The sequence below is a fragment of the Hordeum vulgare genome, chromosome 7H, assembly GCF_904849725.1.
Source record: "Hordeum vulgare subsp. vulgare chromosome 7H, MorexV3_pseudomolecules_assembly, whole genome shotgun sequence".
Taxonomy (NCBI): domain Eukaryota; kingdom Viridiplantae; phylum Streptophyta; class Magnoliopsida; order Poales; family Poaceae; genus Hordeum; species Hordeum vulgare.
This window is the reverse complement of record NC_058524.1, coordinates 183,256,388-183,283,477: the sequence shown is the minus strand read 5'-3', so window position 1 is coordinate 183,283,477 and position 27,090 is coordinate 183,256,388.

Genomic DNA, 27,090 nt, shown 5'->3' with positions numbered 1-27,090 from the left:
CCAACCCCCGCGCGTGCTTCAGCGCCGCACCCGCACCGCGGCGGCCGGACGTCAACCGCCGACTCACCACGCCAGCCTATTATGTGTGGTGTGCATTCACGTCGGCTCCCCCGAGCCACCTTCTACGCGCACATGCCTTCCTGGGTCGGTAGCTGCACCACCGCTCCGTCTGCCTCGCACCTGCTCCAACTGATCTATCGATCACGTTCGCATCTAGCCAAGCTCCACATCGACGCCCGACCATACCCGCACAGTGGCTCCGCCCGTGCACCACGTCATGCGCCCGTGTGCCCATGGTCCCGGTCTAGGTGCCACTCGTCGTAGCCGGCCGCACATCACGGGCCTCCGGGTGCCCGTGCCCCACCCCTGCGTGCCGACTGCTGCTTAGATCCTGCAAGACGGCCCACGCATGTGCCGGCTCTGCGCCAACACCGCCATGACCGGTCCTCGCCCGCCGACTCACCGCACGTGCTGGCTGCCTCTGGCATCCGCTCGCGTTGGCTCGCCGAGCCGCCTTCTACGCGTCCACGCCTTCCCGGGTCGGCAGCTGCACCACTGCTCCATCTGCCTTGCGCCAGCTCCGACCTCGCGCTCCCGCGGCCGCACCTTGATACGTCTCCCTCGTATCTACTTTTCCAAACTCTTTTGCACTTGTTTTGGACTCTAATTTGCATGATTTGAATGGAACTAACCCGGACAGACGCTGTTTTCAGCAGATTGGCCATGGTGTTGTTTTTGCGCCGAAATAAAAGTTCCCGGAATAACCTAGAAACTTACGAGGATTTTTTGTGGAATATATAAAAATACTGACGCAAGAATTACATGAGGACACGGAGCCAGGACCCACAAGCCCAGGAGGCGTGCCCCCTGTAGGTCGCGCCTGGCGGGCTTGTGAGGCCCTCGTGGCTCCGCAGCCTCCAACTCCAGCTCTATATATTCTCTCTCGCCCAGAAAAAATTAAGAGAGAAGAGTTCATCGCATTTTACGACACGGAGCCGCCGCCACCACCTGTTCTTCCTCGGGAGGGCAGATCTGGAGAACGTTCTGGGCTCCGGAGAGGGTAAATCGACGCCTCGTCATCACCAACCATCCTTCGTCGCCAATTCCATGATGCTCTTCATCGTTCGTGAGTAATCTCATCGTAGGCTTGCTGGACGGTGATGGGTTGGATGATATCTATCATGTATTGAGTTAGTTTTGATGGGGTTTGATCCCTAGTATCCACTATGTTCTAAGATTGATGTTGCTACTACTTTGCTATGCTTAATGCTTGTCACTAGGGCCCGAGTGCCATGATTTCAGATCTGAACCTATTATGTTTTCATCAATATATGTGTGTTCGTGATCCTATCTTGCAAGTTGTAGTCACCTACTATGTGTTATGACCCGGCAACCCCGAAGTGACAATAGCCGGAACCACTCCCGGAGATGATCATAGTATGAGCAGTTCATGTATTCACTATGTGCTAATGCTTTGTTCCGGTTCTCTATTAAATGGAGACCTTAATATCTCTTAGTTTCCATTAGGACCCCGCTGCCACGGGAGGGATGGACAATGGATGTCATGCAAGTTCTTTTCCATAAGCACGTATGACTAAATACGGAATACATGCCTATATTATATTGACGAACTGGAGCTAGTTACATATCACCCTATGTTATTACTATTACATGATGAATGTCATCCGACATAATTATCCATTACCGATCCAATTCCTACGAGCTTTTCCTACTGGTCCTTGCTAAGTTACTATACCGCTACTGCTGTCACTACTGCTACTGTTACCGCTGCTATCGTTACTATCACACTACTTTGCTACTAAAATTTTGCTGCAGATACTAAGTCTTTCAGGTGTGGTTGAATTGACAACTCAACTGCTAATACTCGAGAATATTCTTTGGCTCCCCTTTTGTCGAACCAACAAATTTGGGTTGAATACTCTACCCTCGAAAATTGTTGCAATCCCCTATACTTGTGGGTTATCAAGACCTTTTTCTGGCGCCGTTGCCGAGGATCATAGCTTTATTCTCTGAGTCACTTGGTATTTACGTCTGTTGATCACTATGAGGAATCCGAGAGATCCAAAAACTAATGTCTTGCCCTCAACTACGAGGACAACTAAAAGGAACTGCCATCTAGCTCTGCACTTGATTCACCTTCAGTTATGAGTAAATTTTCGACACCACAACCTATTGGTAATTCTGATATGTCGCATGTGCTTGATGATGCTACTTCTGCTTTCCATGATGCTTATGATGATGCTTTGCTTGATAATGATATGCCACTAGGTGCATTTCTTGATGCACAAATTGCTAGAGTTACTGCTGAAATTGATGGTACTTCTGAAACTGATGAAATTATTGAAGTGGAACCTGCTGTTACACCTGTTAGACCTAGCTCTCCTAGATATGAATTGCCTGATATACCTAAGTGTTATGTTATGGAGGGAGAGGTAGCTGAAGACTTTCTTGCTTGTAAGGATAGCTATGATCTTGAGAATTTATTGCGCAAGTGGAAACAAAAATCTGTGAATGCTAGAATGAAATATGATCCTAAGTTTGCTACTTCGCCGATCTTTGTTACTGATAAGGATTATGAATTCTCTGTCGATCCTGAGTTAATGACTTGGGTTGAATCTGATCCTTTTCATGGTTATGATTCTGAAACGGTTGTAGCACATCTTAGTAAACTGAATGATATAGCCACCCTATTCAGGAATGAGGAAAAAATTCGCCATTAATATATCCTTAAGTTGTTTCCTTTCTCACTAAAGGGTGATGCTAAGACTTGGTTTACTTCTCTTGCTCCTGGTTGTATGCGTAGTCCCCAGGATATGATATACTACTTCTCTGAGAAATATTTTCCTGCCCATAAGAAACAAGCTGCCTTGCAGGATATATATAACTTGGTACAAGTTGAAGAAGAGAGTCTCCCACAAGCTTGGGGGAGGCTTGTCCAGTTACTTAATGCTTTGCCTGATCACCCTCTTGAGAAGAATGAAATACTTGATATCTTTTATAATGGACTAATCGGTGCTTCTAGGGACCACCTAGACAGCTGTGCTGGTTGTGTTTTCAGGGAAAGAACTGTGGAACAAGCTGAAATTCTGTTGAATAATATCTTGAGCAATGATAATGCTTGGACTATTGCCGAACCACCTCCGAAGCCAACTCCGAAGAAAAGAGGTATTCTATTCAGCAGTCCTGAAGATATGCAAGAAGCCAAGAAATCTATGCAAGAGAAAGGTATTAAATCTGAAGATGTTAAGAATCTACCACCTATTGAAGAAATACATGGTCTTGATAACCCGACACAGGTAGTAGAGGTAAATTCTCTTCGTAGATTCAATGAGAGTGATATTCCTTATGATAAACCTGCTAGCTTATGCTTAGATGAATTTGATAACTTCGTTGCCAGACAACAAAGTTTCAATGATTATGTTAGCAGACAACTGGAACAAAATGCTCGTATGATTAATCATATAAGTGCTTGTGTGGATAGAATTGTCAATGATCTTAAGCTTTTGGCTAAACATGCTTCTATGGTCACTACTCAAGTAGAACACGTACTTAAGGCTCAAAATGACTTGCTTAATGAGTTGAATGACAATTCTGTTAGAGTTTTCACTAGAGGTGGTAGAATGACTCAGGAACCTTTGTATCCTGAGGGATCCTAAGAGAATTGAGCAAGATTCTCAAGGAGTCAACGCTGATGCACCTAGTCATACTGGTATTAGGAAGAAAAAGAAAGATGATAGGAACTTGCATGCTAGCAAACATGTTGCTGTTACACCCGAGAATCCAAATGATGTCTCTGTTTCTGATGCCGAAACACAATCTGGTGATGAACATGAGCATAGTGATAATATTGATAGTGGTGTTCATGTTGATGCTCAACCTAGTAATGATAAGGATGTGGAGACTGAACCTGTTGTTGATCTTGATAACCCACAACCTAAGAACAGGAGATATGATAAGAATGATTTTAATGCTAGGAAGCATGGTAAAGAAAGAGAACCATGGGTTCAGAAACCCATGCCCTTTCCTCCCAAACCATCCAAGAAAAAGGATGATGAGGATTTTGAGCGCTTTGTTGAAATGATTAGACCTGTCTTTTTGCAATTGCGTTTGACTGATATGCTTAAAATGTCTCCTTATGCTAAGTACATGAAAGATATTGTGACTAATAATAGGAAGATACCTGAGGTTGAGATTTCCACCATGCTTGCCAACTACACTTTTAAGGGTGGGACTCCTAAGAAACTAGGTGATCCCCGAGTGCCCACTATACCTTGCTCCATTAAAGGAAATTATGTTAGAACTGCTTTATGCGATCTTGGAGCTGGTGTTAGTGTTATGCCTCTCTCTTTATATCGTAGACTTGAACTGGATAAGTTGACACCCACTGAAATGTCTTTGCAAATGGCCGACAAATCAACTACTTTTCCTATCGGCATTTGCGAGGATGTGCCTGTTGTGGTTGCAAACGTTACTATCTTAACGGACTTTGTTATTCTTGATATTCCCGAGGAGGATGCCATGGCGGTCATCCTTGGAAGACCCTTTTTAAACACTGTAGGGGCTATTATTGATTGCAACAAAGGCAATGTCACTTTCCATTTTAATGGTAATGAGCACACGGTGCACTTTCCGAAGAAACAATATCGTGTTCATTGCATCAACGCTATTGAATAATCTTCATCAATTCTTATTGGAAGCTTTGAATGTCGTATACCTACTGTCAAGATGAAGTATGATTTACTTGTTGGGGATATGCACATCCCCATTGAGGTAACCTAGTGATTATTCGAAAATGCTCCGATTAATGTGATTTGAAAAAAGTTTGTCAAGGAGACTTGAACAACCTCATTGACGGATTTGTTTTGAAGACCATGAGATGGATGAATTTAGAAGTCACAACCTTCTGCTCCCAACTTTTACTTTCTGTTGTTTAGAAGAAAAATTATAATTTTATCTTTATTTTCCTGTTTTTTTCTTTTTCCGTCCCTTAGAAAAGTGACCCGAAAATAAAAGTTCTCCAAATGCCCTGAAATTCAAGTAATATTTTAAGATTTATGAGATAGAAAGCTAGTCACGGGGATGCACTAGTGGGCCACAAGCCCAGGAGGCGCGGCCCCCCCGGGCGCACCTAGCTGGCTTGTCGGCCCCACGTGGCCCCCCTCCACTTATTCCAGCTACCTTCTCCTTCGTCTACCTCCATGAAAAATCATTCCACAGCTCAAACCCGTGTTCTTGCTCTTTGTGCTGCATTTTTCGATCTCCTTGTGCAAAGCCCCATTCACCAAACTGTTTTGGGGAATTGTTCCTTGGTATGTGACTCCTCCATTGATCCAATTAGTTTTTGTTCTAGTGCTTTATCCGTTGCATATTTTTGCTGCATTGGTGACCCTGTTCTTGAGCTTTGCATGTTAATTTTAGTTGGTACCAAGTAGTATTGATGCATGATATGGCCTCTAGGCACTTGTAGGAGTAGTTGCTATGAGTTTTGTTGAGCCTTGTTCAATTTTCTTTTGAGTTACTAAAAATTTCAGAAAAAGAAGATGTTCAGGAAAAACTATCATGGTGGTTCCTAAAGCAAAAGGGGTCCCCGTCTCGGGATTCGGGAGCCCGATCCTTATCAACCGAGGAACGCACAAGTGCAACCATGTGAATGGCCTTCCGATGAATTCATGATTGATGCAGGTTTCAAGGACGAGTGTGATACATTTGTTCACAACGCCGGGCTCGAAGAATTCATCTCCAATAAATGTGAACAGTATACAACACTCACTGCCTCTTTTGTTCGTAGATTCAATTTTTCAGTTTGCCGTGACACATCCATACTGTTTGATCTTTATGACAAATCTTATACCATGGATTTAGAGGATTTTAATAGAATTTGCAAGATACCTGATTGGGGTAGTCCCAATGATCCTCCTAAATCTTCGGTTAGAGATTTTATTTCTAGTATATCTGTTGGAGAAACTAGAGATATTACGCAGGCTACCATGGGGAGCATTCATTTTCCTGCCTTACATTATTTTGCCCTCTTCATAGGTAGATGCATTAACGGCAAGCATGAGCATTGTCACCTCTGCGCACCTGACCTTAGTATTCTTAAGAGCGCAGTAACGGGTGATAGAAGTTTCAACATGGGAGCTATAATTGCAAGGAGGCTAAATAATAATGCTAATGAAGGGGATTTCTTTGGTGGGATCTATGCCACTCGCATAGCAAATTTTCTTGGAATACCCATCCGCACACGAGATCCCCCGCTCCATACAGCTTTTCTTGATCGTGTCGCGATGATACGTTATCAGTTCCTTGAGAGGGATAATGAATCCCTCCTATACCGGTTAATATTTAACCGACAGCGTGTTTTCCATATTACCTTTCCTGCTCCTGCCTTCTTTAACTTTCAGGAAAAATGGAGATTTTACATAACCAGAGGAGAGGCAGAGGAGTATGAGAGGGAGGTGAAGGTTGCTCGCCTCCGTGAGGCAGCTATTCAAGCAGTAGCTGCCGCGTTCCCATACAACCCTCATTATTATTTTGGATATCGCCTGGACCAGCCGTGGGAGTAGACCAACTTAGGCCAAAAGTCTAAGCTTGGGGAGTACGTGTTTCTCACCGACTTTATATTCGTGCTCACACATTCACTTTGATAGTCGGTGTTCACACTTTGCCATTGTATCATCCATGCTAGTTTATTTCTTTTTCTCGCTTTCTTCTCGTGTGTTTGTTTAAATTGAGAAAAACAAAAAAAATAGTTGTAAGTTTACTTTCCAACTCGCTTAGTGGTATTTAAAAAGAAAACCCAAAAAGATTTCCTGTTCTTCTTTTGCTTGTTGGGAGCTTTCCCGTGTAAATAGTTTTCTTTTTCTTTGGGTCAAGGCAGAAGACCATGATTAAAATGTTTAGTGGCTCTCATATGCATTATTGTTTATCCGTCGAAGAGCCATATGACTTTGTCTTCTCCTCTGCGTATGCTTGCAGATTCCAGCTTAGTCCAATGCACGAACACTCTCATTATTGTTCACATCATTCGGTCGTGCAAGTGAAAGGCAATAATGATGATATATAATGAAGTGACTGAGCCTGGAAAAGCTGGTATGAACTCGACTTATTTTGGTTTGTAAATATGACTAGCTCATCGTTCCTAATTTTGCATTGTTATTAGAGAAACATGTTTGCAATGACAACTTAGAGATCATAGTTTCTGATGCCATGTTTAATTTGCTAGGAGCTTATAATGGTTTGTCTTGAATGCCAACATGAATTTCAAGATGATTATGATGTAGTATGATAGGATGGTGTCCTCCTTTGAATGATTCAAGTGGCTTGACTTGGCACATGTTCACGCATGTAGTTGAAACAAAATCAACATAGCCTCTAAGATATTCATGTTTATGGTGATTTATATCCTACTCATGCTTTCACTCAACGTTGGTTAATTTCAATGCATATTGATGACTGTTGTCCCTCTCTAGTTGGTCCCTTCCTAGTCTTTTGCTAGCCTTCACTTGTACTAAGCGGGAATACTGCTAGTGCATCCACTTCCATAAACCCAAAGTTGTTCCATATGAGTCCACCATACCTTCCTATATGCGGTATCTACCTGCCATTCCAAGTAAATTTGCATGTGCCACTCTCTAAATCTTCAAATAATAATCTGTTTTGTATGCCCGAACTGCTCATGTGGTGACAAGGGGCGGTCAGTATCTTCCATGCTAAGTGTGTTATCCTCGATACGTGTTTATTCACTATCACTCACGACAAAGGGGACGGTAATCGGAATGCCCAGTTCCATGCTCAAATTAAAATATAATTGCAAACAAAACTCCCCCTGGATTGTTGTTGGTATGGACGGCACCCGAGGATTCGGCTAGTCATGGAGTGTGATTGATCGGTGGTGGGGGAGTCAAAACTTTACTTTTCTGTTTGGGAACCGCCTATAATATGTGTAGCATGGAAGATGGTGAAAAATCTTGGTCATCGCGTTGACAATGAAAGCATGCCACCCAAAATTATTTATCTCTGTTTTAAAAAGCTTGAGCTCTGGCACCTCTCAAATCAATGATTCCCTTTGCGAAGGGCCTATATATTTACGTTTCTGTTGAGTCATCCTCTTCTTATAAAAGGCACCAATTAGAGAGCACCTCCGTCATTTTCATGCTTTGCTATTAATTGATATTGAGTATGACTGTGATTGGATCTTCTTTGCCATGAATTACAATGTTCAGTCAGCCCTTGGTCTTTGAAGGTGCTCTGCATTTATGTGTTGCGGTATCAGAAAGGGCTAGCAAGATACCATCTGTTCATATTATATTATGATTGTTTTGACTGAAGTGTTGACGTATGAAACTTATTGTTATTGCTCGCTAGTTGATTATGCCATTGATATGAATACACAATGAGACCAAAATGTTATTGCTTATGTGGTTAGCTTATGATCTTGCTGAAAATGCGAATATGAGTTAGGCATAATTACAACAACAAGATCAAAGAGAGTTCGTAAAAGTTTTTCTTTTGTCTCTTTCAGTTTGTCAACTGAATTGCTTGAGGACAAGCAAGGCTTTAAGCTTGGGGGAGTTTATACGTCTCCATCGTATCTACTTTTCCAATCTCTTTTGCCCTTGTTTTGGACTCTAATTTGCATGATTTGAATGAAACTAACCCGTAGTGACGCTATTTTCAGCAGATTTGCCATGGTGTTGTTTTTGCACAGAAGTAAAAGTTCTTGGAATGACCTGGAAACTTACAAGGATTTTTTGTGGAATATATAAAAAATACTGGCGCAAGAATTACCTGAGGAAACGGAGCCAGGAGCCCACAACCCAGGAGGCGCGCCCCCTAGGTCGCGCCTGGCAGGCTTGTGACGCCCTCGTGGCTCCGCAACCTCCAACTCCAGCTCTATATATTCTCTCTCACCCAGAAACAATTAAGAGAGAAGAGTTCATCGCGTTTCACGACACGGAGCCGGCGCCACCACCTGTTCTTCCTCGGTTGGGCAAATCTGGAGTCCGTTCTGGGCTCCGGAGAGGGGAAATCGACGCCGTCGTCATCACCAACCATTCTTCATCGCCAATTCCATAACGCTCTTCATCGTTCATGAGTAATCCCATCGTAGGCTTGCTGGACGGTGATGGGTTGGATGAGATCTATCATGTAATCGAGTTAGTTTTGATGGGCTTTGATCCGTAGTATCCACTATGTTTTAAGATTGATGTTGCTACTACTTTGCTATGCTTAATGCTTGTAACTAGAGCCCGAGTGCCATGATTTCAGATCTGAACCTATTATGTTTTCATCAATATATGTGTGTTCTTGATCCTATCTTGCAAGTTGTAGTCACCTACAATGTGTTATGACCCGTCAACCCCGGAGTGACAATAGCCGGAACCACTCCCGGAGATGACCTTAGTATGAGGAGTTCATGTATACACTATGTGCTAATGCTTTGTTCCGGTTCTCTATTAAAAGGAGACCTTAATATCCATTAGTTTCTATTAGGACCCCGCTGCCACGGGATGGATGGACAATAGATGTCATGCAAGTTCTTTTCCATAAGCACGTATGACTAAATACGGAATACATGCCTACATTGCATGAACGAACTCGAGCTAGTTACATATCACCCTGTGTTATAATTGTTACATGATGAATGTCATCTGACATAATTATCCATCACCGATCAAATGCCTACGAGCTTTTCCTACTAGTCCTTGCTAAGTTACTTTACCTCTACTATTGTCACTACTGCTACTGTTACCGCTGCTATCGTTACTATCACACTACTTTGCTACTAAAACTTTGTTGCAGATACTAAGTCTTTCAGGTATGGTTGAATTGACAACTCAACTGTTAGTAGTCGAGAATATTCTTTGGCCCCCCTTGTGTTGAACCAACAAATTTGGGTTGAATACTCTACCCTCGAAAACTATTGCGACCCCCTATACTTGTGGGTTATCACACCTCTGCATCGCCGGTCCGGTCGCCTCTACCTCGCACCAATTGTGCCTCCCCGCGGCCGCGCGGGCGCCGCCATAGCGCCGTGGCACCTCCGGCTCCGCCTCCCCGACCCTCGACGCCTTGTGCTGCTCCGGTCGGCTAAGGATGCTCTCCCTCGGCCCGGCTCCCCAAGGTAGAGAATGGTGCAGCAGGGTGCCCAGGATAGTGACAAAGAAAGAAAAAGAAGTGTGGGCCGACTAGCCGCTCGGCTAGAAAAATAGAGGAAAAATAGAAAAGAGAAATAAAAAAAGAAGGCCAACTGGGCCCCCCTCCCATGTCACCGCTCGGTCGGTCGGCCTACCTACGTGCGTTGTCGCCTGGCCGGCTAGCCTGACCTTCTACTTCGACACTGGGCCTACTCTGGTCGCGTATCTACTTCAACACCAGGCTGACTCTGGTCGCCCATCTACTTCGACACCGGGCCGTCTCCGGTCACCCTTCTGCTTCGACTCCTGGTCGGCTGGCATACTCGCGGACCGCCAAAGGCTCGGCGGCTACACCCAGTGGGTGCGCCAGCGCGCTCCGCTGGCAAAAAGCAGCACCGATTGTCATTGATAAAAGCTGCCTCGCCTACTCCAAAAAAGCAATGTGATCTCTTCATCTGCAAGATTTTGCACCACACACAAAAAAGGATACCCCGGGCGACCCACGGGGGCCATCCCCGTAGCTAGTTTACTGTTCACCCTAGCGCCAGCTAGCCTCGGCCCGGAGGCCGGCCATTTGGCCCGATACGTTCATACTCGTTGACGACTTAGTAGCGTGCACGGTACCCAAGGCCCACTCTTTGTCTCAGCTACAAACCGCACATCGGGTGTCCGGCTAGCGAGAGCAAGAGTTTGAGGTCACCGCACGCGAAAAATGTCCGGGAGAAAACGGCTTGGGCGACATGCTCGTTCAATTGTGGGTATCTCTTTGGTCGAGTCTGCTCCCAGAGTCCGAGTATTGTACGCTCCATTCCGTGGTCCACTCTTCATCTGAGCTACAGACTCGCTCCCAGCTGTCTTGCAAGCAAGAGCAAAAGCCAAAGAGAGCAGAGAGAACATGGAAAAGACTTAAGGGAGCTCACACGAAATTGAGTCGACACCCTGTGCATAAACTTGCACTGCCAAAACCAAACATTTTATATATCTGTGCCAACTAACTATGTCTTTTCCATGACCATTTCCATGGGGAACCCCCTCTCCCAGAGGCCACTATCACAGGGATAACCCCCGGCTGGCTCCCCGGTCCGGCTGGCTCCCAGTCTGCCGACTCCAAGGTTGACGGGCTCTAAGGTTGGTCGGCTCCACGACCCTCGGTCTAGCTGCTCCAGCTACCTCCCCGTCCGTCTCCTCCAGTTGGTCGGCTACACGAACTCCCCTAGACTCTGCGATCGGCGGCACCTCGCGCCCATCAGCCACCGGACCCCACATTACGCCCACCACGGCCCACGCCCATCAGTTGGCGGACTCCGCATCCGCACCTGACATCTTCGACGCCACCGTCTACTTCAGCAACAGCGAAGACCCTTCGCCGGACTCTTCGAGTCGCGCGGAGGCTCGGAAGCTACACCCATCGGGTGCGCCTGCGTGCCCCCGCTGCAACAGCCAGCCGACGGACTCCGCGTCCATGCCCGGCAGGGCCCCGTGCCCACCAGCTGGCGGACTCCGTGTACATGCACGGTGGCGCCTCGCACCCATCAGTCGGCGCACCCCTCATCCGCGCCTGATAGGGCCCCGCATCCATCAGTCGGTGGGCTCCGCGTCCACGCCCGACAGCTTCGGCACCATCGTCTGCTTCAGCAACAACGAAGGCCCTCCGCCCGAATCTTCGAGTCGCACGGAGGCTACACCGAGTGGGTGCGCTTACGCGCCCCCGCTGGAAATAGCCAACCGGTGGACTCCGCATCCATGCCCGGCACGGCCCCGCACCCCACCAGCCGGCGGACTCTGCGTCCGTTCACGGTGGTGCCTCGCACCCATCACCTGGCGGAACTTGCATCGATGACCAGCAGGGGCCCACGCAGACCAGCCGGTGGAATCCGCATCCACGCTTGGCACGGCCCCATACCCACCAGCCAACTCACCCTATGTCCGCATCCGACATCCTCGATGCCAGCATCTGCTTCAGCAATAGCAAAGGACCTCCGCCCGACTCTTCAAGTCGGTCGAAGGCTCAGAGGCTACACCCAGCGTGTGCGCTGGCGTGCCCCCACTGGAAGCAAGCCGCACTATCCCCAACCCGCAATTTACCATCATCAACAACTTCTGCAAGAATGACGACTGCAAAAATCCTACGTCCGGCTCTTCGAGTCGCCCGGAGGCTCGGAGGCTATTGTGAGGGGGTTTCCCCCGGGTACCCCAAAGACGGCTAGCCGGATGGGTTACCTGCCCGCCCGGGCCGGCTACGTCGATTCCCACCCACGACAGGCTACTACGACCAACTTGTTGTGCTAGCGAGTCGTCTTCCCGGAGTCAACTACGATGTCCCATCAGACGCGTGCGGTCGAGATGGCGGTACCCCGCGGCAGTGCACTGTTGACAAGTAGTAGTGCGTTGAACCGACATCATGCAGTTTCATCTATAGTGTAACTTGTCCGCTGGGCGTTGATTTATAAAGCGTCCCAGTGGACAAGCATAGCCTAGCTCACAGGCTATGTTCAGCTTGGCATGTAAGCTACCCACTGTAGCTTGCATCTCAAGCAGCTTGACATGTAAGCTACCCAGTGTAGCTTACATGTCAAGCCATCGACTCATGCCTATATAAGAGGCCACATGCTCTCATCCCCATTCCACTCTCTCACGTATGAGGCAATAAGCCCATGGCTCTACCCTCATATACACCTCCAGGAGGAACTTTATACTACAAATACACCTCATATACATCCATGCGGGGGTAGGGGTATTATCTCTCCGGAGAGCCTCGAACCTGGGTAAACCACCGCGTGCTACTATGCCATCCTGTCCCGGATCTTCCACACCAGCCTTGCTCTCACCTCGATTAGCCACCCCGTGGCATCTGTTGCAAGAAAACGATAACAACAATAAAGCAATTATATCTCTCTCCCCCTTTAATGGTATTACTCCCCCTGAGTATGTAAGGTTTGATATATCTCCCCTTCGGCAGATCCCCCCTTAGGTAGATCTTCCCTTCGGAACATATATCCCCCCTTTGACTGAAGCTTATCGGAAGCTTTGATAGTATATTCATCCCCCTTTGGCATTAATTTCACAAAAGGCCAGGGGGCTCATTGAGAGAAAGGGATCCTTGATCTTCTCTCCTTTATAAGGGTTCCTTGAATTTGAATTTTCTCCCCCTTCAGAATTTGTTATGAGTTCCTTGAACTATCTCCCCCTTCAGGATGTTCTCCCTCTTATATTGTGGGATCACTGAGGAGTTATACCCCTAGAGAAGTTTTCTCCCCCTCATAAATTTTGGGTAACAAGATTATATCCTCCTTTGGCAAAAATGGATTGTATCCTCCTTTGGCAAAAATGGAAATGGTCATTAGGAGCTTAGGAGGTAATAATACTTAGGATCAATGAACATTTTTATCCCCCTCAGGCAAAAGTCCAGAAATATCACAAAATCATAGGCAATGACAATTTTCGGAGTCACCGAGGCAGTATGGTTCGGTAGAACCGAGAATAATAGTAGGCCTCTTGAAGGAATTAGTTAAACCGAGTTTCCCAGATCGGTGAGACCGAGTTGCAACGAAAATCAACTTCTTAACTAATAATAGTAATTCAATATCCACGGACTTTAAAAAGAAAATATCCAACGATTAAAAGAAGATAAGAGAAAACATTATAACTTTTTTTTTGAAATATGTACATACATATAGATGAGAGTTGAATGGTTCCAAGAAAACATGCAATGAAAAAGTGAACCATACAAGAATCTCCATCTACATGTAGGGCGGTGACTAGGTCACCTATATCAGAGTATATTGACTTGAGGAGTCAAGCAAGAATGCTTGATCATAGGTCATACTCATCGTTAAGTGCAAAACGGGGTTACCATTTTTTAATTAAGCTTTTTAATGTACTTGAGTTGCTTTACCTCATGACTTGGTACAAAGCTTTATCAAGGATATGAGTACATACCATCAAATGATGTTGATGATGTGGCATGTTGGTGTACTTGTCGTGGATGCTCAAAGTTGATGATGGTGATCTCTAGTTGGGAGCTATCCTTGTCATTTTGGTTCACTTTTCACCTACATTGGTCAGTCATGCAAGGAAGAACATAATATATCCAAATGACATGAGTGAATTTCATCATCATATAATTGTCAAGGATATGATTTTGTTGACTTCTTCCTCCATCTCCGAGGAGGGGGTTGTTGATACTTGGCCATGACAAGATTGCCTTTGATGTTTGTTGATGGCAATCTTGTGGAGTGTATTTCTTACAAGTACCTACAAAATGTTAGATGCAATACTATCAATAGTATCACATCAATAGTATCATCACATCAAAATGTTAGATCCAATACTATCAATACTATCAATAGTATGACATCAATAGTTTTCCCAGATATAAGATAGTGTCACATCAATAGTATGATGGAATGAACAATCAAGTTCATGCCCTTGCATGCATACGAGTGAGTCTAACTCAAGTTTGAAGCATCATTGATGTTAAACTCACTCCTCAAATGACAAAACACTTTCTCATCAAGTGGCTTGGTAAAGATATCTGCTAATTTTTTTAGTATGAACATGCTTGAGATCTATATCTCCTTTACCAACATCATCATGAATGGAATGATGTCGCACTTGAATATGTTTAGTTCGAGAATGTTGCACGGGATTATAGGCAATTTTAATAGCACTTTCATTGTCACACAATAATGTAACATGCCTCACATTAATGCCATAATCCTTAAGAGTTTGAGTCATCCATAGTAATTACGCACAGCATGATCGGCAGGAATGTATTCCGCTTCGACAGTAGATAAATATACTGAGTTTTCTTTCTTGCATGACCAACACACAAGACATCTCCCAAGAAATTGACATGTACCCGAGGTGGATTTTCTATCAACCCTGTCTCTGGCATAGTCCGAGTCGGAATAGCCAACGAGATTAAAAGAGGTTCTCTTGGGATACCATATGCCAAAGTTTGGTGTATGTATCACGTACCTCACAATTCGTTTCACAGCCAATAGATGACACTCTTTAGGTGCCGCTTGATATCGGGCACATATGCAAACTCTCAACATGATATCGAGACGGGAGGCACATATATATAGAAATGAACCGATCATTGATCGATAAACCTTTTGATTGATCGGTTTGTCCTCCTTTGTGAGGTCAACATGTCCACTAGTAAGCATGGGGGTTCTCATACATTTGCACTCTTGCATGTTGAACTTCTTGACTAAGTCCTTGGTGTACTTGGTTCGAGAGATAAACGTATCTTCTCTCGATTGTTTGATTTGCAAACAAAGGAAGAATGTCATCTCACACATCATAGAGATCTCATACTTCTTTGACATCAACCTTCCAAATTTCTCACTAAAATGTGGGTTACTAGAACCAAAGATAATATCATCCAAATCTATTTGGCACACAAAATAGTTCTCCATTAAGGCTTTTAGTGAATAATGTTGCGTCAATTTTAGCAATCTCAAAACCCTTTTCTATGAGAAACTTCCTTAGGCATTTGTACCAAGCTCTAGGGGCTTGTTTAATACCATATCAATCTTTATGAAGTTTGTAAACATGATTAGGTTTCTTAGGGTTCACAAAGCTGGGAGAATGTTTGACATAAACCTCCTCCTCAATTTTACTGTTTAGAAAAGAACTTTTGATATTCATTTGGTAAAGAGTAATACAATGGTGATTCGCATAAGCGAGAAGAATGCAAACGGCTTCAAGTCTAGCAACGGGGGCATAGGTCTCACCTAACTTTGACTTGCGTGTATCCTTGGGCTACGAGACGCGTCTTGTTGCGTATGACTTGAACATCTTCATCTTTCTTGTTCCGAAACACCCATTCCCTACCTATGATGTTGTTCTCGTCCTTGGGATTTTCAACAAGTGTCCACACTTGAGTCCTCTCAAAGTTATGTATCTTTTCATGCATGTCATTCACCAAATCTGGATCTTGAAGGGCTTCTTCAACCTTCATAGGCTCAATGCTAGAGATAAATGAATAATGCTCACAAAAGTTACCTAAACAAGATTTAGAACTCTCTCGATTTGTATGTCATTGAATATTTGATTCAGCGGATGATCCTTGCCAACTTTTGCTCGAACTTGTGACAAATTCTTCGTGTTAGATGGTGGAGCTTCCTCATCATCACCTTCTTGTTTGTTGTCATCGACAGTGTCATCTCCTTGAGGTGGTGGTGAGGAAGGTTGAGGTGGACCAACACGATGTACTTCTTTCTCTTCTTCATCATGTCGTGTACCACTTGTGGATGCCTCAATGTCGTTTTGTGGTTCGCCTTAACGTGAAGTAGGAGCTTCCACTTGAGTTGATGAAGTACTTTACTTCACCTCCATGGGATGAATCTTGTTGATGGGTAGATCTTGGATGACTTCCAAAGCTTCCTTATCGCCTACATCATTTGGCAATTGTTCGACTTGCGAACTGTTAGATTCATCGAACTTCACATCTATCATCTCTTCAACTTTTCGAGTGAAGCCCTTGTAGATATGGTTTGTGTGTGAGTTTTATCCTTAACCAAGTTGGAAACCGTCATGAGGTTTAGGAGCAAATTTAGAGTGACGCTGCTTATCAAGAATGTAGCACTTAGAGCCGAATACTCGAAAGTATACAACTTGGGGTTTGTTACTGGTGAGTAGCTCATATGTTGCTTTATCGAGAAGCTTGTGTAAGTAGAGTTGGTTTATGGCGTGACAAATTGTTTCCACGGCTTCTGCCCAAAAGTGTGTGGGTGTCTTGTATTCATCAAGCATCATTATGGCCATCTCTATGTGAGTTCAGTTCTTTGTCTCAAGAACTCCATTTTATTGACGTGTGTACATCGCCGAGACATCATGTGAGATACCTTCTTCATCAAGAAAAGTATCCACATTTGTGTTTTTGAAATCCATTCAGTTGTCCCTCTCAACTTCCTTGATCTTCACTTTAAATTGATTTTGGGATTTCCGAGCAAAGTTCTTGAGGATCTTTTGTACCTACGACTTATCATCAAGAAAGAATACCCATGTAAATATAGAAAAATCATCAACAATAACTAAACCATAAGAATTTCCATCGAGGATCTTGTAAGAATTGGGACCAAAGAGTTGCATGTGAAGCAGCTCGAGTGGCCTTCTTGTAGTCATGATGTTCTTCACACGTTGACTTCCACTGACTTGCTTTCCTGCTTGACAAGCACTACAAAGTATATCTTAGTCAAAGATAACATCTTTAAGACCAATAATATGATCACCTTTGATAAGCCTATCAAGGTTATGCATACCAACATGTCCTAGCCTTCCATGCCATAACCAACCTTTAGAAGATTTTGCAATAAAACATGTAGGGGGTTTGGATTATTTAGTGAAATCGACAATGTATATATCACCTTTGCGAAAACCACTAAAGACCATGTTATGATTGTCGCTACGAAACACTTGGCACTCACTTTCATAAATAGCACACTGAAACCAAAGTTTGCTAGTCTAGATACGGAAAGAAGATTGTAGCCAAGGGACTCAACAAGCATGGCATTTGAATGGATCTATCATGAGATATAGCCACCTTAGCAAGACCAAGTTCCTTACCCTTGGAGTTGTCTCCAAAAGTCACATACCTTCGAGGTCCAAGGTTTGGTGTGATCTCATGGAACATGTCTTTACCTCTGGTCATGTGATTGGTGCAAGCACTGTCAAGTATCCACGCTTCTCCTTGGCCATGTAGTCCCTAAGGTTCGCCATAATACTAAGGTTCCTCATGGTATTCTCATATTTGATGTCAAACTCCTCATCTTCATGGTAGTAGCCATGCTCCGCATTGTCATCCTCGGACCAAATATCCTCGTCATAAGAATCAAGAATTTCATCAGAATTTTGACTATGAAAATTTTCATGTTTATGAATGTGAATGGCTTCCAAAATGACATTGTTAATGGTAGTGATGTCTCCTTTAGCACGGATGAGGTCATGAAGCTCAAATAGGAATTTATCAAAATTAGGATCATTTGACTTCATTTTGTGAAAGGCAATGCATTTATGGAAAATGATATTGAGATTTTTCAGGGAATAGTCGGGGTATCTTTTCTCTAAGTTTTTCCACAAAGTATGAGCACACTCAAAATTTTGCATTTAATTAAGCACATTTCTTGGCAGTCCTCTAATGATGAGATTTATAGTTTTATTATTACCAAGCATATCAAGTTCTTCATCATGAGAAGGGTGTAAGGGATCAATGGAGGCGCATAGGGATATTCAGCATACTTGCGCAAATGGAATTCATCAAATATATCAAGCATTTCATCTTTCCATTGTCTATAATACTCCTCATCAAGAAGAGGCACTCTACAACTAATATTCCCAAAACTAGGCACATCCATCTTCGTCGAATGGTGTTTAAACCAAGGCTATGGAGACCTTGCTTTGATACCAATTGATGGATAAATAGAAGAGGTGTCTAGGCGGTGAATAGACTACTTGTATAAATGAAAATCCTCGCCTTTTCCCAATTTTAGTGGTTGGAAGATTTTAGCAGTTCTAACAAGTCTAGTGCACTTTACACATGCTAGTCAACATATAGGCAGTGGAAAATAAATACATTGCACATGTAAGTAAGGAGTAGAGTTCAGGAAGGTCAAACGCAAAGATTGACACGGCAATTTTTGGCGTGGTTCCGATAGGTGGTGCTATCGTATGTCCACATTAGTGGAGACTTCATCCACACAGGGTAATGACTACGAGAGTCCACGGAGGGCTCCACCCACAAGGGGTCCAAGAAAAAGTGTCCTTGTCTATTCCACCATGGCTTACGTCCACACAGGACTAGCCTCACTCACGATAGATCTTCACTAAGTAGACAATCTCCTTGCCCGTACAAACTTCTTGGTTCGACTCCACAACACCAAGTAGGAGCCTCCCAAGCGACACCTAACCAATCTAGGAGGCACCACCCTCCAGAAGGTAATAGATGCGGTACAACAATGAACTCCTTGATCTTGTGCTTGAAAAGATAGTCTCCTCAACACTCAATCACTGTCTCACATATTTGGCATGGGTAGGTGAGATTGATTTTTTGGAAAGCAACTTGGGGAGGCTAGAGATTAAGTTTCAAATGGTTCGATTGGAATCTCTTGATCTCAACACATGAGTAGGTGGATCTCTCTCAGAAAAATGGATGTGGCAAGTGTAAGTGTGTTCTAAGTGCTTCCTCTATGAATGAGAGGAGGTGGAGGGGTATATATAGGCATGCACCAAAATCCAACCGTTACAACATTATTATCCAACTCGGTAACACCAAAATGAAACTCGATGGTTCTGAGTTGCACTAAATGTGGCAACTTTTGAATTCTTGGTGTGACCGATATGAAACTCGGTGGTACCTATATGATGACCTAGAGCAATTTCCAAATCTCGGTGAGACCGATTCCAATCTCAGAAATTCTGATTCTTGGATTTTTCTCAACAAAAAGTTGGTCACTAATCTCGGTGGCACCGATATTAAAGTTGGTGGTACCAAGAGATTAGGGTTTCACAAAGGATCTCTCTAGAAGAAAATCGGTAGGGCCTAGTGGAAAAAGTTGGTGGCACCGATTTTGCTGGTTTGGCTTTCGATAGAGATATTTTGTGGGAGAATGAGTGAATATTTTTGGTGTCTATCTCTAACCACCTGAGCAACCAATTCATCATAGTACATCACCCCCTTTTAATAGTATTGGCTTTCCTATGGACTCAAAGTGATTTCTCACAAATGTAAAATGTAGAGTCCTCTTGCTTGAAGCTTGAGCCAATCTTATTTCCTTCCTTGCATCAAGGGGCTTCACCCCACAATCATTTGGCCAATGCTCTCGATGGACTATACCTGAAATATACTAGGTAAAAGTGTTAGTCCAAGAGACAATGTATGTTGTCATGAATTATCAAAACCACCAAGGGAGCATATGTGCTATCACCGGTGCTTGTTTGAATGTAGCAACACGGCCACCCACCCCTCCACCTATCCTCCACACATCCATTTGCACCACCCCCTTCTCTTCTTCGCCCAAATCCACAACACTCTCCAAACGAGGCGAGGATGCAGTACTATGGCCCCACCTACTAGCTGCCATGGACCGTGCGAGAGAGGTGGTACCCCACTGACGTTGTCATGGAGACCACGCTCTGCGTGTGGGTGATCTCACGCTGGAGGGGTGCTAGGGAGTTGGCCCAATGTTTACTTTGGTTGGGCTTTGCCCACCTCCCGGTGGGCTCGCCGGTGATGTTTCGACTAGGGGAAGTGCGTCCAATCTCAAGCTCTCCACCGATAGGGATCATCGTCAACTTCACCAACATATTTGATGCATACTACTTGCTCGACAAGGGGTTTTGGTGTGGGTGTGAGTTCATCGTATTCACCACCTACAACATTTTCACGAGCATCGAAAGTATATTTCCCACCAGCAACGGCATGCATGGCCTCCCCTACTACATCGGCGAGAACAGCATGGAGGAGGTGGAGCGAAGGGGAGGCGCAAGTGAAGATGGCGGTGAAGGCTATGCCCGATCTCGTGAAGCTTGTCTTGCCCTAGAGTGTTAGGACTTTTATATATTTCTATTTTATGTTGTTGGTTGTACCGTGAATTTTTTATCTCTATCATATTATATCATATTTTATGTAAGAACTATGTTATGCTTGCTACTTTTATTTGTTCTGTCGTTGGTTGTCCCCTTATTTATATATCTATCTTATTCTTGCTACTTTTATTAATTTGTCACTCCCTCCATCCATCCCAAAACTTGATGTAAATTAGGCAGCCAACCCAATTACACCAAGGGTATACCCTCCAATCCCCTCGTATGCATGTGCATCACTATTGGTAAGGTTGTTTGCATGCATGCACAACATTAAATAAGGATGGTCGAGAAAGGCCATGTGTGGCATGCTATACAGAGTAAATGGCCACCGCGACGCGAGGCCAATTCGGCCTAACATTTGTGGAAAAACTGATTTTGGGGTTAGCCTTGTAAAAATGGATGAAGGGTAGCCCATTCGGCTTGTTATATTCATGTTGTGTAGTATTTATATTTTGGCCCTTATTTTTGTTTGTTCCAAGTTTTGGCACACGAGGTTAATGGACTAATTGAGGTGTCAAAAAGGAAACTAAAGCTAGAAAAATTAGCCATGTTTATGTTCAAAAGAAGAAGAAGAAAAGAAGCCAATATTTTTGAATTTTTGGTGGACAGATATATTTAAAAGGTGCAACCTATTTTTGTAATCAACATGCACTCAATCTCTGTAGGTGTAATCAAATCAATAAAGCAAAAAATGTAGAACCAACACGTGGACTATTTTGTAGGCCTCTTTTATCTTTGTGGGCCTTCGACACTCAACACCACGCAACAGCCCAACCAAATCTTGGTTTCATTTTGGGCCCAAGAACTACATTTTTTCTTGCGCTCGGTATTGTCTGAGGAAACCGAAGAAACTGAAAGTGACAAAAACTGACACCTACACAGATTCGTAGATTCAGAGATGGAGATAGAGACATAGTTTAAGCAACATAGAGAACACATGATCCACAAATTAATCTTACACCACACTAATAACATCTCCAAAGAGTGATGACCACCAGTTAAGAAAATCCTAGAGCAACTATACAAAAATAAAATCCTAAAGCTATCAAATTCACATGCTTGTTCAATTGAATCATCTGCCTCAAGTTCTTGTTCATCTTCTTTAATTGCCTCTTCAGATGCGCATCCCCAACTGTTGGAGGAGCACTTTCACACACCAAATTCCACAGGGCTCATGACAGATTGAGCTTCTGGGTTGCAGCCCCATTGAATTGAATCAAGCCCTCCCCTTGAAGCCTCAGAACGTAGTCATCTAGCCATTCAAAATGTGTGCATTTATTCATGATATGAAACAAAATCATGGACCCAAAATCCTAGATACAACAAAAAATAATTCAAAGCAAAGAGAAAAAGAAATCTTAGAAAAATCATGAGATCTAACCTGCCCCTCTGGCGTGCTCTCGCATTTCACGAACTCGCGCCTAAAGTTTCCATTCTTGTCCTCCTTCGAAGTCAACTATTTCAGTGGCACGATGCGTAGGCAGTCAGGACATCGCTCCATGGACAGTGGACTGTACTAGGGCCAGGAGGGGCAGGAGGCTTATATGGAGCTCGACATATCTCACCGCAGAAGAAGATGAAGCACGCGAGTGGCTCCTCTCGTTGTCGTAGAAGAAGAAGCAGAAGAAAGGGGAGGCAATGGTGGGCGAGCAGAACCAACCTCTCGCGGGTCGCCCCTCGTGGATCGCCCGACGATCCAACAATGCAGAGCCGCCCATGTGGTCTAACAGTGCAGATCCTGCGCGCAGCCTGCCCTCAGAGTTCCTTCTAGAAGTCCATATCTGAGGTTTATCGCTTGCCGCTAGGGTATGATCGGTCGGCCGTAGCTCGACGCTCGGGGTTTGAGAGATGCTGCGAGGTTTGAGCCAGTCAACAGGGTTATCTTAGGTTTGAACAACTTTCAAATGACCATAACCAATTCAATAAAATAAAAAAATAGGAAACCTTCGCGGTTCGTCGTTTTATAGGACATAGTTACTATAAAAAATAAACTTGGTTCAAGGACATTTTTATGAAAAATCATTTTTTGAGGTGAGCTCACATTTCCAAGTTCAAATGAGAAGAAATAATTCAAAAATCAAAAAATGGAAGAACTGCATAAAATGTCGTTGTATATATGTGACATGGTTATGACAAAATAATAATAAAATTGGTGAAAGGGTCGATATGGTTGACTAGAGGCGGGTGAATAGGCAACTAACAATTTTAAGCTTTTCTTTAACAAATTAAGTTTAGCAACAAATAGGTTATCTAGATATGCAAGAAACTGAGCAACCTATATGATGATAGCAACAAGAATAACAAACAAATAACTAATACAAGTAAAGGTAAGAAGTAACCACAAGTAGAACCAATGAAGATGAGGATGTGTTTCTGAAGTTCCTTCCCTTTGAGGCGAAATACTCCCCATGATGACACTAATGCCACCGTATTCTCCTCACGCTATCACACAATGCGAGATGTCGTGATTCCACTAGTGGTGCCCTTGAAGGCGGCGACCGAACCTTTACAAACAAGGTTGGGGCAATCTCCACAACTGAATTGGAGGCTCCCAACGAAACCATGAAGCTTCACCACAATGGACTATGACTTCGAGGTTACCTCAACCGTCTAGGGTTTTCAAACACCCAATAGTAACGAGACCTGCGAGGGATTAGTAGGGGAATCAAACTTCTGTTTGTGGAAGTGTAGATCAAGACCCTCTCAGGCAAACCCTAGAGTGTCAACAAGTTTTGTTGGCTAGGGAGAGAGATCTGGTGAAAATGGAGCTTGGAGCAACAATGGAGCTTAGGGTTGGGAAAGGTGGTCTTCTCAGGGAAGAAGAACCCTTTATATAGTGGTAGGACAAATCCAACCGTTACCCACTTACTTAGCCCGCATATGAGCGGTACTACTGCTCCACGGAGCAGTACTGCCGATCATAAGAGGTAGTACTGCTCCAATGGGGAGCACTACTACCGTTTGGGCAGAGGGCAGGAGTCAACGAGGGAGGCACAGGCCGGTAGTACTTCCGGAGCGGTACTACCACTGCCAGGAGCGGTACTACCGATCATAAGACGTAGTACCGCCTCCTATATCCGCTTAGCATAAGGTGCAAACCTATCCCAGAAAAACCAAGGGGTTCAGGCGTGGTAGTAACATGCGGTACTACCGGTTGCTGGGCGGTACTAGCACCCTGCACTACCACTCTGGAAACCGCTCAGCCGACATGAAAAGTGTCGATACCCACGGGTGGCGGCACTAGCTAGTGGAACTGTCCAAAGCACTTCCGCCCTAAAGCGGTACTACCGTGCCAGGGCGGTACTACCTATAATAAGAGGTAGTACCGCTCCAGGGAGCGGTATTACCGCTTGGGTCTTTCCAGGCAGGGTTGGGGCAAGGTTGGATGCTCCATTGAGGTAGGAAAGAGTGTGCGAAGGAATGTGTACGTGATGATTCCACCCAAACCTTTCCGATGCGGACCCCCTCTTAATAGTATGGCTGTACCTATGACTCAAGTCCACCGACGAGGAAACATAAGATAGAAAATCGTCTTCATATTAATACACCGAGGTGCATGAATTGTCTTGTGCCAAATGATGAAATACCTGAAAGGCTTAGTGCACATGAATTGTCCGTAATCACATTGTCATCAATCACCAAAACCACCAGAGTAGAAATATGCCCTTACAATCTCCCCCTTTTTGGTGGATTGATGACAACACGGGATTTGCATAGAATATATATACAAGATATAATGCAAACCCCACTCTCTACAAAATATAGAAAGGCTCCCCCTAGATGTGTGCACTATTTAAGTATGCTGCTAGAATGCACAGTGCACACACTAGGATCAACACCCCCCTATATTTTATATACACACACTACTTGCAATAGGAGAAGCTGAAAGTGATATAGATGCAAGAAGTGATGTGAGCATTAATAATTGGGCATAAGATAAGGATCTCACAAACTAAAACATAAGATAAAATCAAGGTAGCACACGTCTCACACCATATGACGTAGTCTCACAAGAGTCTCACACACATAAAAGCAAAGCAAATGATAAAATAGTTCACGAGCGAATAAAAAATGGGCAACAAAAACACACACTCGTGACTCTCGCGAATCCCTAAACTCTCTCCCCATTTGGCAGCAAGACGCCAAAAAGGACAGAGAAAACTAATAGAATCCAGGAAGGGTGGTAACTCTGGTGATGAACTTTAATACTCCCAAGACTCTGAGCTATGTCGAACGGTGCCACGAGGAGCAGGAGAGGCAGGCAACTCCACGTCGGAATCCCAAGGGCAGTGTCGAGCGATCCAGGTATCCTCATTAGTAAGTTTGTCCTCAGAGCCACTCTGTGATTGTAAAAATTGTGCCTACCAAGAACCTAGTGACGACTGATAGCCGCCTTCTCAGCCGCATGGCCCCTATACTGACCTTCGGCCTGCAGACCGAAGAGCTTATTCATCTTCTCCTTGAGCTTCCTAGCCCAAGATGGTTTGGCAGTCGGGGCACAACATGGGAATGAGCATCACCTTCAGCCACAAAGTCCTCATCAACCTCTTCATCATTAGAATCATGTTCATCCTCTAGCACATCTTGCTCAGGAGTAGTGTGAGTACCCCACTTATCCTTCTTACGAAGATGAACCACCTTGTGTGACACCACCTCCCCACACTCAAACATGCTATCAAGAAAAGTTGTTGCCCAAGTTTTCTAAATCAAAAGCATCAGATAGGGTCCATAGATTGGGCACTTCGCTTAGAAACATAAGACCAGAGCTCAGATCACATAACATTAACCTTGAACTTCTGATGTTGGCAAAAAAGAGCATATCCACCAAGTATGTGTTGGGGAACATCACATGGGAAACAAAAAATTTCCTACACTCACCAAGATCAATCTATGTAGATCAACATCTACGAGAGGGGGAGTGCATCTACATACCATTGTAGATCTCTATGCGGAAGCGTTAAGAAATACGATCGATGTAGTCGAACATCTTCATGATCCAATCATGATCCGTCCCGCGATCCAATCACGAACATCCGGATCAAGTGTTGAACGTACAACACCTCCGCGTTCAGCACACGTACAGCTTGATGATGCCTTCACCTCCTCGATCCAACAAGAGAGGATGATGCAGTAGCTGAGTTCTCCAGCAGTACGATGGTGTGCTGGCGGTGGTGGTGCAATATCAGTGGGGCTTCACCAAGCGTTGTCGCGATCACGACGGTGGAGAATTACTATGAGAGAGAGAGGTATGGCGCCGCCAAGCAATTGTGTGTTGGCTTCCTCCATCTCTCTCTCTATTTATAGGAGGAAGGGGTAGGTAGGGCTCAGCCCTGGCCCCTCCTCCGAGGAGGGTTGGTCCGCCGAACTAGGGGGAGAGTCCACCTCCAACAAGGGAGGTGGACACCCTAGGGAGGACTCCTCCTCCACCAAGGCACCTCCTCCACCTAACCCTTGGGCGCATGGGCCCTACTAGGGCCGGCTTCCGAGCCTACCAGGGGCTGGTGCGCCACCACTTAGGCCCATGTGCCCCCAAAGGTGGGTGGGCCCCTCCCGGTGGACCCTCGAAACCCTTTTGGCACTCGAGAACAATAACGAAACCAGGCAAAACGTTTCCGGAACCCAAATACCACTTTCCTATATATATAAATATTTATCACTGGACCATTTTGGAGCTCCTCGTGACGTCTTGGATCTCATCCAGGACTCTGAACAACCTTCAGTCACCAACATATAAAACTCAACAACACCGAATCATCACCAAACATTAAGTGTGCACACCGTGTGGGTTCAAGAAGTATACAAACATGACCGAGACACCTCTATAGTCAATAACCAGTAGCGGGACCTGGACGCCCATATTGGTTCTCGCATATTCTACGAATATCTATATCGGTTGAACTAACGATGGCAAGGATTCATCTAATCCCGTATGCAGTTCCCTTTGTCCATCGTTATATTACTTGCCCGAGATTCGATCGTAGGTATCTCCATATGTAGTTCAATGTCGTTGCTAGCAAGTCTCTTGACTCATTCCGTAATACAAGATCTCGTGACTAACTCCTTAGTCACATTTCTTGCAAGCTTGTTGCGATGTTGTATTACCGAGTGGGCCCCCGAGATACATCTTCGTGATACGGAGTGACTAATTTGAGTCTTGATCCATGCCAACTCCACACATACCCTCGGAGATACATGTAGAGCATCTCTATAGTCACCCAGTTACGTTGCGATGTTTGATACACACAAGGCATTCCTCTGGTGTTAGTGAGTTTCATGATCACATGGTCATAGGAACAGATATATTGACATGCCGAAAGAAATAAAAGTAAACTGGATA